Source organism: Rhagoletis zephyria, unplaced genomic scaffold (genome assembly GCF_001687245.7).
Source record: "Rhagoletis zephyria isolate East Lansing unplaced genomic scaffold, Rhagoletis_zephyria_1.1 Rzeph_scaffold_02553, whole genome shotgun sequence".
In the NCBI taxonomy this organism is placed as follows: domain Eukaryota; kingdom Metazoa; phylum Arthropoda; class Insecta; order Diptera; family Tephritidae; genus Rhagoletis; species Rhagoletis zephyria.
The window spans coordinates 837-15,122 of NW_016159637.1; the positions used below are offsets into that span (position 1 = coordinate 837).

The 14,286-nt window shown below is 34.0% G+C and overlaps 1 protein-coding gene across 3 annotated transcripts in view; it reads left to right on the forward strand.

Annotated features, from left to right (window-relative positions):
- Positions 1-2,881: 2,881 nt before the first annotated feature.
- Positions 2,882-14,286, forward strand: part of Myo61F (unconventional myosin 61F) — a 53,420-nt gene continuing 42,015 nt past the window's right edge. For 2 of the 3 annotated variants that reach the window (XM_017621697.1, XM_017621698.1), the window contains exon 1: positions 2,882-3,982. The gene's annotated coding sequence lies outside the window, so the exon portion shown is untranslated. The remainder of the gene's footprint in view (positions 3,983-14,286) is intronic. The other variant, XM_017621699.1, reaches the window with a different exon arrangement.

Sequence of the window (14,286 nt, forward strand, 5' to 3'; positions counted from 1 at the left end):
GAGAAAGGTTAATAAAAATAGTATGCTTTGCTTTTATGGCCTCTTTCTATTTGTAAATTAAATAGGCACTGCTTTTAATAGTTGAAATCTGATTAACAAGCATTTCTAAAAGAGTTTTTGAAATAAACTTGCACTAAGTTTATTTCTACAAGCGCAAAATAAATATTTATAGCTAAAAGCTTATTTAAAGTTTTTAAATGCTAATATTTTATAATTGTTTGACGCGTATATTTATAAAGCACTTTACCTTGAAAATTAAATGCAAATGTAGAAAACGAGAAACAAATTTGGTGAAGCCCATTCTCTAAAGGAAAGATTAGTTCTCTTCCATAAAAATTTTCTTCGAGAATGGGCTAGATTTTAATTAAACGAAGGCTCCATTATACTGGAGAATGGCCAAGTTATCGAGTCGAAGACCACCCTATTTCTCCATTCGACGGTGAGGCAAGAATTTGTTTTTTCAATTATTTAAGAATTTTCAACCGAGCCCAGTGTTGAAATGTTTTCCAAGTTATGACAGTATTGTATTAAATGAGCTTTATCTTTATTTTTGCGACATTCATATATCCAAGAAAAAATTTCGCTCTTTCGCCATAATGTTTATTGGGTAATTTCTAAACATTTTTCAATGTCATTCAAAGAACGAATTTTTTCTGTAACTAAAAAAAATTAAAAAGTTGTTTATCCGTCGATACCTTTTGGTATTCGCTGTACTAGCTCGGTACTTGTGAAAAAGTATCGAGTTCTTGATACTACTCAGTACTCATGAAAAGTATTGATATTCTGTACTCGGGATCAAAAGTAAAACAAATAAAAATCAGGAAAAATTCACGTTGGTTCTTATACCTTTTTTAAAAAAGCATTTAACATTTAAGCGCCAAACATTAATTTATTGGAATCAAATATGATAGACTCTTAATCCCTAAATAACCTAGAATATAATTTAAAAACCAATATTTAAGGGTTTCCCTTAGACTGGAAAAAGCCTTGAAACCTCGGAAAACTCAAAACTTTTATTGAGAGGTCAAGATGTGTATGAATTTAAAAAACCTGTTTATTCAATAAAAAAACGGGTTATTCGATAATCAAAAATTAAGATTTCAAAAAGAAACGCCTATAGATAAAAAAAAAACGGGGGAAAACGGTTTGGAGAAACCAGATGTGTATGAATTTAAAAAACCTGTTTATTCGATAAAAAAAAACGGGTTATTCGATAATCAAAAATCAAGATTTCGAAAAAAACGCCTATAGATAAAAAAAACACGGGGGAAAACGGTTTGGAGAAACCGTGTCAATCGCTCTAGCAACTACTCACCCATAATCCTGATGGTGGCTGCACCGTTCATGGTGCAAAATCGTGGATGGAATATTGCAGAACTTCTGCTAATAAAATTTGTCTGCGGATATTTGACAAGCTTCAGTGCCAATGATGGCGCCACGCGTTAAAGTTACCCACTTTCACATGGCTTTCACTTCTTAGGGCCGGGTGGTTGACCCCAGTAGATAATTTTAGGGGTTAAAAGCCCTTCCGAAAGGCCTTCCTGAGAGTCGAAAGGCCTTGCACTCTACACTCCTTTCTCCTTTCTTTTTCTATGGAGTGGCACAAATTTCGCAACCCACGTCTTTATAGGACGTACTTCAGAAGGTCTTTTGGAGGAGTTCTTTTAAAGTTGCTTCTTTAATTTAAAAAATAATACATCTTTGAAGTATTTGCTTCAGGTTTATATCAAATATGTGTTATTACAAACTTGGAATGTTTACTGAATTTCATTTGTAATGCTAAATAATAGGGGTCTTTATCGAAAGTGATAAAGGGATAAATTTCTTAAATGCATCAGTTTATCCACATTCTTTCATGAACGCACGTTGGTAAATAATTGCACAATATTGATTATTATTTAATTTATCTGGCTAGTTACATTTCATTCTTACCTCGTCCATTGTGCTCGAACATCTGGTAGTCTGTCAGTTTGAATTTTGCTGAAATATATTCGTTTATCCACCAAATTCGTTGGATAGTGATAAACTTTGGTTAAATAGATTTCCGTACAAAGTTTGACAGTTTATTTATCAAAATGATAAATTTATCATTTTATCAAGTTTATCAACAGTTTGTCATTTTTATGAAGATCCCGAATATAAATTTATGCATTCGCGTATATTGTAAATGGATAAGCCCTTCTAGAAGGCATGCAAGGAAGCACTTTTTTCGGTCCTTCTTGGGTAGGCCTCTTAGGGCCGTTTGCACCATGTCTAGTTAATTCTAACTCCCAGTTAAACATCTTTATCGACGTTATCGACACCCATCATATAACATGTGATCGATAAAGCAGTTAACGTGCTTAACTGAAGGATTCACTTAAGAAGGCCTACCTGAATTATCTTCTAGGACACTAACCTCCGGTTGGACATCGTTATCGGCGTTACCGACACCGTGTTATATGCATTAAAGCGTCACTTCAAAAAAACGGCCAGCTGTCTTTTGCTTTTTTGCTCCGCATAATACTTAGCCACCCTCTCTGAAATGTCTCAAAGGTAAGTAAATGATCTTGGAGAGTAATCCAAGATTTAAGGACACATTCATTAGTTCATGCTTAAGGGTTGTTAACGGGCAACGTCTCAGCTCACCCCAGAGTCAGTGGAAGAGCAACAAGTCGCTCATTCGCACTGCCTTACCGACTCAATCACCACAAAAGCTATCGAACAACTGCCGAAAAACAAACACCAATACAAAAATCCGCAAAAGTTAACGTCCAATAATCAACAATAAATAACAACAAATGCATACACATATGCAAATATATATAGGTATATACTTGTACAAACTTGTAGATAACAATAAATAAAAACCACCGAAAGCTGACGGGGAAGAAGATACGCGCGCGCACTCCACGCCACACACCACTGCAAAGCACATGTGTTTCTGCAAGGCAAGGCAAGAAGTTGGCAGCGAGGCGCACCAACAAGCCAAACGGCCACCAGCCAACCAAGCCGTCAGTCACAATTCATCTTTCACAGCAGACAAACGTTGGTTCGTTCCCCAAAGCAGTGCCAGTGGAGCTACAGAAAAGTAGTTTAAGAAAAAAAGTATTCAAAAGTGCAAACTGGTGGCAAAAAAAAAGTAACGCTTTATTTCAAGAAGACGCAAGTGATCGCACTAAAGAGTCAAGTCGACAAACAGGAATTAAAAGGAGAGTTTTGTGTGATCGACGAACGAGAAAGTGATACGGGGCTACTACGGAACAAACGTGCATACATTGTTACCTATACATACATATGTACAGGTGTGTTTCTGACACTACTATGCCTGTGTGTAAAATAATTTCAATTTCGAATTAAATTGAATTGTATGCGAAGGTTCTGGCGCGAAATTGGGATAAAAGCGCGTTGCAGGCCTAGTTTCGTTAAGAAAAAAAATATATATATGTAAATATTTATTATTGTGCGTGTTTTGTTGTTCTTATTTCTTACGAAACTTTAATTGGCAACGACAGCGCGCGCGACTCAGCAATTCAACAAAAAATCAGTTTTAATTAAAAGTTGTTTGTTTGCATTTTCGGAATTTTTCGTTTGAAGCAGTGCTAAAGAAATCAACAGCTAAGCGATAAAAAAAATATACAAAAATTATTGTTGGCTCATTAATGCGAACAAGCAACAGAAATATCTACACTGAAAAAGTAAGAATCGAACAAATCGACGGTTACAATTGTTTTTTTCTTTGGATTCAAACATATCGACCGCTCCCTGCACCCGCATACCGAGGCGTGCGACCTCAGTTGCAAGTCCGTCGTCACAGTCAGCACTTGTGCCCAGTCAGCAATAACAATACGAATAAACGAAAAATACAAAAGTGATAACAACAACAAAAACTATTACTACTTCCACGGCCAACTTCCACAGTCAAGCGGCAAAGGCAACAGGGGAGCCGTCGATCCAACCAAAGGCCCCTAAGCAGAGTCATTCGAATTGGAGTTGAAATTAGGTAAACAGAAATTTGCATACAAACAAACTAGCTGCCCACATGGTGCACACAAATACATGCATACATTCATACATATTCCAGATTATATGCACACATACATATTATACAGCGGCTTAAAGCACAGCACGCGATAAGCCAAAGAAGCCAGAGTATGTAGGGGCGTATGTGGGTGGTGGTGATTGTCACATAAAAAAATTTTAAGAATTATTTTCTAAGCCCGACTCAAGCGTAATTCATAACTTAATAACTGTGTAGACCGTTACTTTCTTTCGATGTCAATTTAGAATGTGTCTTGTTACTGCTTTCGCCAATTTTTACGAGTATGGCATGCAAAGCAGTAGAAACAAAAAACTAAACAGTCCCCGTGGTTGGTGTTGTAAGCGCTGCTGTTTCCGGTGTTAAAACATATTAAATATTTGTATTTGGGCAGACAACTGTTTAATGAAGCAGTTAAAAGGCAACGTAAAAAAATATGTATAGAAAATTGCTACAAGGGTTAAGAACATACATATCGTCACCTGAAATGCAAAAAACGGAACAAACATCATCGTTGAAACGCAAAAAGTCATAACTAATAAAAAATTCAGAAATCACTTTTTGATTTTTATGATGGATTTCACAGAATTACAACTCCCCACATCATTTTATAAAAAAAAAATAATAAAATATTAGTCACGACTTTTTTCATTTTAATAACGATGCTGTAACGTCAATCAATCAAATCAATTTAAGTGACATTTGAGTGAAAATTTTTGTTTTTTTATTTGAATTTAATTTTTTGGCATTCATTGAAAGAAAATTTAAGATTTACATAAATATTCCTGAACCTGAAAATTCCCAAAATATTCTCGAGTAAGTCCCGAAAGTTCACGAAAAAAACTTGAAATAAACCAGAAAATGCTGAACACACCCGAAAAAATCCTAAAAATTTCCGAATAATCCTGAAAAATCTGACAAAACCCAAACAGTGTCATAAAAGCTCGAAAATAATCTTGAAGATTCCAAAAAGAAATTTCAAACATTCAAAAATGGATAAGAAAATCTAGAAAAATTTCGTAAATAAAAATTCCGAAAAATCTGCTCGAATAAGATATGGCACATTCATTCTTTGAATACTTAAAAAATACAAGCAAAAATGGCCGATATTTTTTAATTTAAAATATTTGGGAGCCGCAATAAAGAATTACCTCGAATTCACAAAAATCCTGAAATCCAATCGAGAAGTCCATGGACATCCCTAAAACTCACGCGGCGGCTGAGATAGGGCGTTCTTCAATCAAATCCCTAGAAAGGGCGTTCTTCATACAAATTCTGAAATAGGGCGGTCTTGAAAAATTTTCTGAGATAATAGAGTATCTTTTTTTTTTTTGTTAAGTTTCGTTTACTGAGTCAACAATGTAATGTATTTCTGTGTTGTAATAATCGAGGTTTGCTTTGAGCGAGGTCATACTGTATTTTGTTGAACCCCGAATGGTGCAATTGAATCCAGAAAATTTACAAAAATCCTCACAAATTATTGAAAAATCCCGGGAAAATTCCAAAAACCCCAATAACTCTCGAGCGGTCCCAAAAAATTACAAAGAAATACGATAAAACTAAAAGACAAAGATTAATCGAAAAATATTAGACGAATTTTTTTCTATTTCGTCCCAAAAATAAAGCGTAGAAATTGCATTTTTTTTCTAAAACTATTAAAAACATTTCGGCCGCTGTGGTGTAGTGGTAAGCAGTGCGCGCTTCCACTCCGCAGGGCCTGGGTTCAAGCCCCGGTCAAAGCAACATTGCAAAAAATATAGAAAAAAGGTTTTTTCTTAACAGCGGTCGTCCCTCGGCAGGCAATGGCAAACCTCCGAGTGTATTTCTGCCATGAAAAACAGCTTCTCATAAAAATACAACCGCCGTTCGGAGTCGGCGTAAAACTGTAGGTCCCTCCGCTTTGTGTGACAACATCAAGGCGCACGCCTCAAATCGGAGGAGAAGCTCGGCCAAACACTAACATATGTGTAAGCGCCAATCTATTATTATTATTATTATTATTAAAAACATTTAAAAGTCAAAATTCTAAACTATCGCAAAAATGGTTTCGGAAAATTCTCGAAAGGCCACAGAAAATAATAAAAAAAACAAAAATAATCACAAACAGTTTCCAAAGAAATCGAAAATCGGAAAACTCCCGCAAGAAAAATCGAAAAATTTACCAGGAATTTTATTTTTTTCCTTTGAAATAAAAAGCAAAAGCTAGCGTTTTTTAGAAAAATATATAATATAATTCTAAATACGATATATGTTCTAAAAAAAATCTAAATATCAAAGCCCCGAAAATTTTACAAAGAAGTCCGAAAGTTTGCTGGAAAAATATTAAGCAAACCATGTCTCTTATATATTCCCCCCGAAAAAAATTACAAACAGTCTGAAAAAACACCCAAGAAAATTCTGGAAGAATTCCGAAAAAAATCCGAAAAGTCTGCTTTAAAAAATTATGGGAATTTTATATTTTCTTTCTTCCTTTGGAATACTGATATAAAAATAACGACCCACATTTTGTTTAAATATCTTTAAAAGGTTTGAAGGTTAAACACCTAAAATAATCTCGAAAACTCTCAGGATCAGACCTAAAACTGCCAAAAGATCTCAGAAAAATCGAGAAAAACCCCGCAAAAAATATCAAGCCTGTTCGATACGGGTTAAGCGAATTCTGTCTTTTATTTCTTAATTTAAAACAAAGTCAAAATTAAAAATTAAACAACAAAAACTCGAAAAACCTCGAGTGATTCCCTAGAATCCTAAGGAAATATTAAAAATTTCGGGATAATAAGAAAAACACATACCGTTTGAAAAAATTCCCAAGAAAATCCTGAAAAAATATCGAAAAAACTCTGTATAGTCTGCTGCATTAAAAATTTCGGGATAATAAGAAAAACACATACCGTTTGAAAAAATTCCCAAGAAAATCCTGAAAAAATATCGAAAAAACTCTGTATAGTCTGCTGGATAAAAAAATAAAAAATTACCGAGCTTTTTTCAAAACATTTTTAAAATATTTTATAGTCAAAATCGCGAAAAAAGCCGAAAGTATCCCTAAATCCACCAAAAAATTTCAGGAAATGATGAGAAATCTTGAAAAAAATTTCAACCCTGTTAGAAAAAGTTTAAGCGAGTTTTGTGCTTTATTCCTTAAAGTAAAAATTATCCTGAGATCTGAAAGAATATAAAAAAAATCTCGAAACCCGCAAGAAATGCGAAATAGATTAAAAGAAATCCCAAAGTAATGGTAAAAAATATCCGAAAGTCTGTTAAAAAGTTTTCTGCATTTACTCCTAAGAAATTAAGAGAGAATATTACCTAATTTGCTTTCTCAAAATATTTTGCATTCAAAATTTCAAAATCCAGCGCAAAGTTTTCTTAAAGTGAAAGTAAAGTTTCACGAGGCTTTCGAAAAGACTGGACGACAATTTTTTACTATACCGTTCTGGGACCTAAATCTTAAAAATGATTTTTGTTATTAAAAGATTAACACACATAGTACTTTATAACTTTTATATTTAAAAATAGTTTTTTTTAGTAATTTTGAGTTCCACATATTTGTATAAATATGTAAATACAGTGCCGGTCATTTGAATAGCGCCCCCTTTTTGTCCTCGGTATTTACATTTTTCCTTTTGTCTGTTTAATATTCATTATTTTTTTTTGTAATGATACAGTGCTATAACAAAACCATACAAAATATGTTCTCCTATTTTTCATATCGAAGAAAACGCGCAACCGCCTAGACAAAAAAAAAAATTGTTTAAAAACAACGCGGTTTTTTGAAAATTTGAAACTTGCACCTTGTTACTAAAATTGAATGGGCTTAAAAACTCCACACTAAAAAAGTTCAAACTTTTTCTTTAAGTTTGAAATTTTGGGGAAAATCTGTTGAACTAAATTTGAAAAGCGTATTTGCATATTTTTTTTTATAGAATATACTATATTTTTATAAAAAATTAATGAATAATAATTAAAGGACAGGAAATCTGCCAATACATATGTACAAAGGATCAGAGGGGGCTCTTATTTAAGTGGCAGGCACTGTAACACCAAACATATCACATACAAACAAATAAAATTATTAGAAAAAAATATGTTCACCCATAATGTTAGGTGACTCATTGGCATTCTAGTATGTAAGCGCTCGTAACTGCATAAAAATCCCATTTCTATAAAATCTGCGTGTTGTTGTAAATGTGTGCATTTCCCTGGCGATAACCATATCTGCTGACGTTTATTATAATAATGTATTTTAAATAAAAATAAGTAAAAACAGACGTACTTTTGTATGTATGCATGTATGTATGTGGCTTAGTAAATTGACCGTGTTGAAAATGGGCACAAATAAGCAGAAATAAAGCTTAAGAGTCATTTAAGTTTATTAGTTGGTTCATTAGGTAATTTTTAACAAACACATTGTGTGTTATTGCACATTGGAAACATTGTTTTTTTTATGAAATTTTTGTTTGTAAACGTTAAAAGGGGCGTGGTAAAGATACTCGTTAATACACAAAAAGATATTAGACTGACCTACTTTTGGACTAAAATGGAAAAATAGCCATTTTATAGTATGTACATATAGGAAACTAACTTTATGCACGGTAATGACTATTTTATTGTTGATTACCTTTCTGCAGTGTGTGTAAAATATTATTTTAATTAATTTTTAAATTTTTTTTATATTGTCTCGTTTTATTTTGTTTTATATTATTTTCCGTATTATTTATATTTTAATTTATTATCAGTTATTTAATTTTTACTTATTTTATTTTAATTAATTTTATAGTTTTTTTTTATTTTACTTTATTATTTCAATTAAATGTTTCTCCATTTTAACAAAAAATTTACACTAGATGTTCTGATTAGAGGTGTTGAGTCTATGGCATCATCCTGGCCTGAGCTGTGCTAACTAGGGTGCAACGGGTCTCTTGGCAGTTCAGCAAATAAAAGTTTTCTGTTGCTAGTGGGGGGAAAAAAAAACAATTTTTAATACGCAACTAAATATCAGACTCACTTTAGCTAGAAGAAAAAATTTTGCTGAGCCGTCGAAAATCGTCAGCACACTTATTAATTACGCTAATTGAGTTAAGTATACGAATTAACTCGTTGGCAGTTAATGCGTTCAAGTTTTACCACTTCCTATTTTTAGAGCAGCGAAGACATCGCTCATAATAAAGTTAACACATATACACAATATCGCACATAAATACCACTTTGTCTGCATATGCCAGTAAATAACGCTCCTTAGCTTCCTTCTCGAACACAAAAACCGACAGACAAGACAATAAAAAATATAGTGAAATACTCGTACTCGTGCAATAAAAAAAAAAAAAAACGATGGCTCTAGAAAAAGTAACTAGTTCTGCCAGTTAAATACGTAANGCAAAACGATGGCTCTAGAAAAAGTAACTAGTTCTGCCAGTTAAATACGTAAAGCACATTTGTTGTTGTTATTATGTGGTTTATTTGTTGTTGTCGCTGCGAATGTCGTGTATGCTTTCCTTAGCTTTATTTTCTTTTACCACCACCACCATTGTTGTCGTCGTCATCATCATCACCATTGCCATCATCATCAGTCCCAGCGCTTGAACTTCGCTATGGTACCAGCAGTATTTGGCAATGCAAGCGTTTCGAAGCTAACGCTCGCTCGCTTACACGCCAACGAGACAACCTGAAAGGCAGACACGCAGCGCAGGCGCAAGCGACGATAAGAAGAAGAAGACCGGCACGGCGCAAAACACTTGAAAGCAGCGGGCTCGACCAGGTAGACAATCTGGTTTAGTGGTTGGTGTTCCAAGCAACATTGGATGACTCTAACCACCAACACAACCTAACTATTTACTACAAAAATGTTACAAAGCATGCTTTTTTGTGCGTTTGATTCTCCCGAGACACCTCTGTTGACCATTGAATTTTGGTTGGTGAGTCAGCTGTGGCAGCGTGTGTGCGAATGCTTTCGTCAATAATCTTGGCATACTACATACATACATAGTACTCGTCCATATGACAGTGTAACAGCCTGTTAGTTTATTGTTAAAACTCTAGAGTGGTTGAAATATTGGAAACAAGTTTTATAATTTGCATGAAAATTGGCACAAAAACTTAATTAACACTTTTGAAATTAATCGAGAAGACATTTAGCTAATACAACTTCCATTCATTTAAACCGTTACATCTTTGGCTGATCATTTCATTTGATTATTTTTGATTTCTTTTTGAGCTGACAAACGAATGGCTGGCTGGCTGGCTCTGGATGATGGGAAAAAATATCTGTGTTCGTATGGAATAGTAGCTTATGTCGGGAAGATGGCTTTAGTATAATGCGGCATTCCCTTTATTCTTTAAACGGCAAGGAATTTTTTGATGAGACTTAATAAGAATATTGACTTTCTAGTAACGGAACTACTATATCTGCACGTTTGTTTGCCAAAAGTTCTTCAACGGCTCGGCGCCAGTGAGTCGTTCGCAATCGTATGCTGCGAATGCCGCATTATACTAAAGCCAGCCTTTCGATATAAGCTACTATTTCATACGCACACAGATATATGTACATATTTAGAAAGGCGCACTTAAGTGAAGCTGGCGTATTGACATACTTTATTTTCGTTGGCAGTAAATCTATTTATGAATAACACTAGAACTTTCTTCTTGTGTGGGTGTTAAGTGAACAATTATTCTTGCCTATTGATCAATGTCCCAAGGTTCTTTGCATAAATAGCTGACTTCGCTATAAAATTCTCCACGACACCAGAGCGCTATAAAGTCCAGGTCTAACTACTGCTGTATACATAGCATCAATTTATTAGCGCGATGATGGACCTCATAAGACGCCTTTTTTGAATGCGAATACCGCGTTATTGGCCTTTTTGAACCTTTCTTCAATCTTGCGCCTCGACAACAGTTTGCTGTTCAATTCAATATCAACCAATTCCGAGAGATCCCATGCAGGGACCCTATAATAATATATGTAATATTTCTGCTAAGTTTTTTGGTAGAGCTTCTCCTCATATTTATGGTGGGCGTGTTAATGTTGCTATACAAATGGAGGGGCCTATAGTGTTACGTCGCCTCCGAACAGCAAATGGGTTTTATGGGCAGGTTCTACATGGCCATACTCGGAGGTTTGGCATTGCCTGCCGAGAGGCGACCGCTGTTAGAAAAAAATTCTAGTTTAGATGTTGCTGGGATCAGGGATCAAACTCAGGTCTTACGTAGTGGTAGTAGCTACAGCGGCCGTTCAGTGTCCGTTTACTTATATTTTAAAAGTACCGTGTCAGTTTCATCTGCTTTATCCCAAGGCTTATCGTGTGGGTTTAGGTGAAAATGTTTGGATCAAAAAAAGGAAGACTTAAATAAGATATTAAAAATAATTGCTGCCTGAGATCTGCATCAACCTTGTATCATCCTATACTTATAATCACTTTTGTCCGAAGTTGAATTTAGAGTTTATTTCCTTTCGGCCCAGATTAATCATTTCGATGTCTTAAATAAGTCAACAGTCCGTCACGAACCAAGGATCTAAATTGGACATGCTATGCACTTATAGGCGACATACACAGTGCGTCTGATTCGCGAGTCATTTGTGTACGTGTTGACTCGCCTTCGACTACACACAGTTGAATCAATCAGAGTCGTGACGGGAGTGATGTTGGTGTAACTAACACATATTTATTTTCACAAACCCATCCCAACCGACTTAGACGCACAGTGTATGCCGCCTATTACATGTACAGTTTGCCATGAAAAAAATTCAAAAATGTCAAATGTTTTTAATTTATAAAAATTCTCAATTGTCAAAATTTATTTGCATGTGAAACCATTTTCATACAAAAGAAGCGATTGAAAATCAACTTTTGGTGCGTTCGCCCATGATACAAAAAAGAAGGTAATTAATATTTATACCAATGTAATAATATTTCAAATCAAAACCCATTATCAGTGCTTGGTATTTTTTTTTACATACGTAGCTCGCACTAATTTTATTAAAAATATAAAGCAGGGACACAGAAGAATAATTATTTCATAATGGAGCTTTAAAAAAGTCATCAAAGTTTTCGTAAGAATAATAAAAGTCTTTTGCTAATAATTATGTGTGCGAAATTTGTTTAAGTCATCGATAACTATTATTTTAAGACGTATATAATAGAAGTTTTTCAAAATAATTACCAACGGGTTAAACATTTTTAAGTTTAAAGACTTTTACTTTGAGACTTATGTATATTATAAGTCTTGTCGTAATAATTACCATTGAGATAAATATTTTTAAGCAGGGACGTGAACTGGATGAAAAAATTGGTCGGTTCGGTTCAGCGGTTCGAACCGTTTTTGCACTTTTGGATTGGTTCGTCGAAGCGGTTTTTTTGATCTTTGAACCGGGGTTTCGGTTCGGTTCAACGGTTTGAAAAACAAAAAAATAACGCGCAAGTTTAAGTGTCAAGTGCCACAACGCGCAAGGTTAAGGGTCAAGTGTCTGTCAAATGAGATGGGTTGCCTTTACGTTGCCACGGTACGTACTACCATGTTTATCAAAAAGAAAAAAGTAGGTACATTTATCTATTGAAAATTGGTTGAAACGCACCTTTAAACCTTTATAGAAAGTGGTTCGGTTTTCGGTTCAGATCAAACATTTGTGGAAAATTTCGGTTCGGTTAATGGTTCAGTTGATTAATAGAAAAAAGCGGTTTTCCGGTTCAAAACCGGTTCGGTTCAAAACCGGTTCACGTCCCTGTTTTTAAGTCTTCAAAGACTTTTATTTTGAGACTTATTTATTATTTAAGTCTTTTGATAATAATTATGAGCCCCAACTGGGCCCAAACTACTCGCCAACTAGTAACGATTTGGTCCCCACTTAACCCCGAACTGGTCCTGAACAAGTACCGTCTTTTAAGACTTAAAAAATGTTTTCGCGCTCATAATTATTATGAAAAGACTTTTATAATATAAGTCTAAAACTAAAAGTCTTTGAAGACTTAAAAATATTTTTCTCTCTGATATTTAGTATGAAAGGACTTTTATAATATAAGTCCTTGAAAAATAATTATAGATTACTCGAAAAATATTTATCTTAATATAATCATTATTGATTAACTTTTATTCTTTTCTCTTATAATAGTTATGTCTCTGATATAAAGTATTAAAGAAGACTTCATGGTAATTGCTCTTTTTATTTTATAATAAAAACCACGCGCAATGCTGTTATTTTTTCATTTTCTTATTTTGAATACAATCTTGCGATTTAAAAATCTAATTCTAAAGAATGTTCTTCCTAAATAAAACCTTTTTATATTTTGGTTTTTTTGGTTTTTGGTTTTGGTAATTCTGAATTTAAAGATTCTAATGTATGCAAAAAACCTGAAGTCGACTGGAACAGCCCGCTAAACAATTAACATATCGTCGTTTAAAGCATGATAAAAAATAGGAAGGTAGAACCGCTGAGAGGAATTCTCACACATTCTCATTTTCAATCTCAAACAACAACTTCGAACAATTCCCTTTTTTTTTACTCTCAATTTTATATGATTTTAAAATGTTGGCAAACTTCAAAAAAAATCATGGCCGACGAATTGAGAGAACGGGTTTACCTTACTATGTTTTTATCATGGTTTAAAGTACAAAGTGTGAAACCTAGTCGTCAACCCCATTTTCAAGTCCATCATATTTCACATCTTTGAATGTACTGATAAAATCTTCTGCTTTAAAAAAAAAAATTCTTCTAGTGATCAGGTAGCATCAAGGCACATTAAACAGGTAGTATCAGTAGAGCAAAAACAACATTTGCGTGTATTTTGTTGTTGCTTCTGGTATCGAAAGTGTCAAAAACTGTTCTGAATTTTTTCTTCTAAATCAAAGCGTGCCATGTGAAATACAAAAAATTATAAAAAATAAAAAATTGAAATTGGAAAAAATAAAAATTGATGCAACTTTCTTTCCTAGTAAATTTGTTTGCTTCTCGAAGCATTGATCCATCCTTTACAGGGGCCAGTAATCAGCGGTTGTGCTGCTGAGTTGGGCGAACGGTCCTAAAGCTGCTATTCAATCGCTTGTTTTGTATGGAAAAAGGTTTCACATGCAAATGGATTTTAACAATTCAGCATTTTTGTGAGAAAAAATTAAAAATATTTGACATTTTCGAGACCAAATAATTTGAAAATAAATCAAATCAGCTGCTCTACTGATACTACCTGTTCAATGTACCTTGGGTAGCATGAATTTGATGAAATGTCATAATTTTATTAAAAGTCAATTGGTTAACAACAACAACGAATGTCATTAAATGG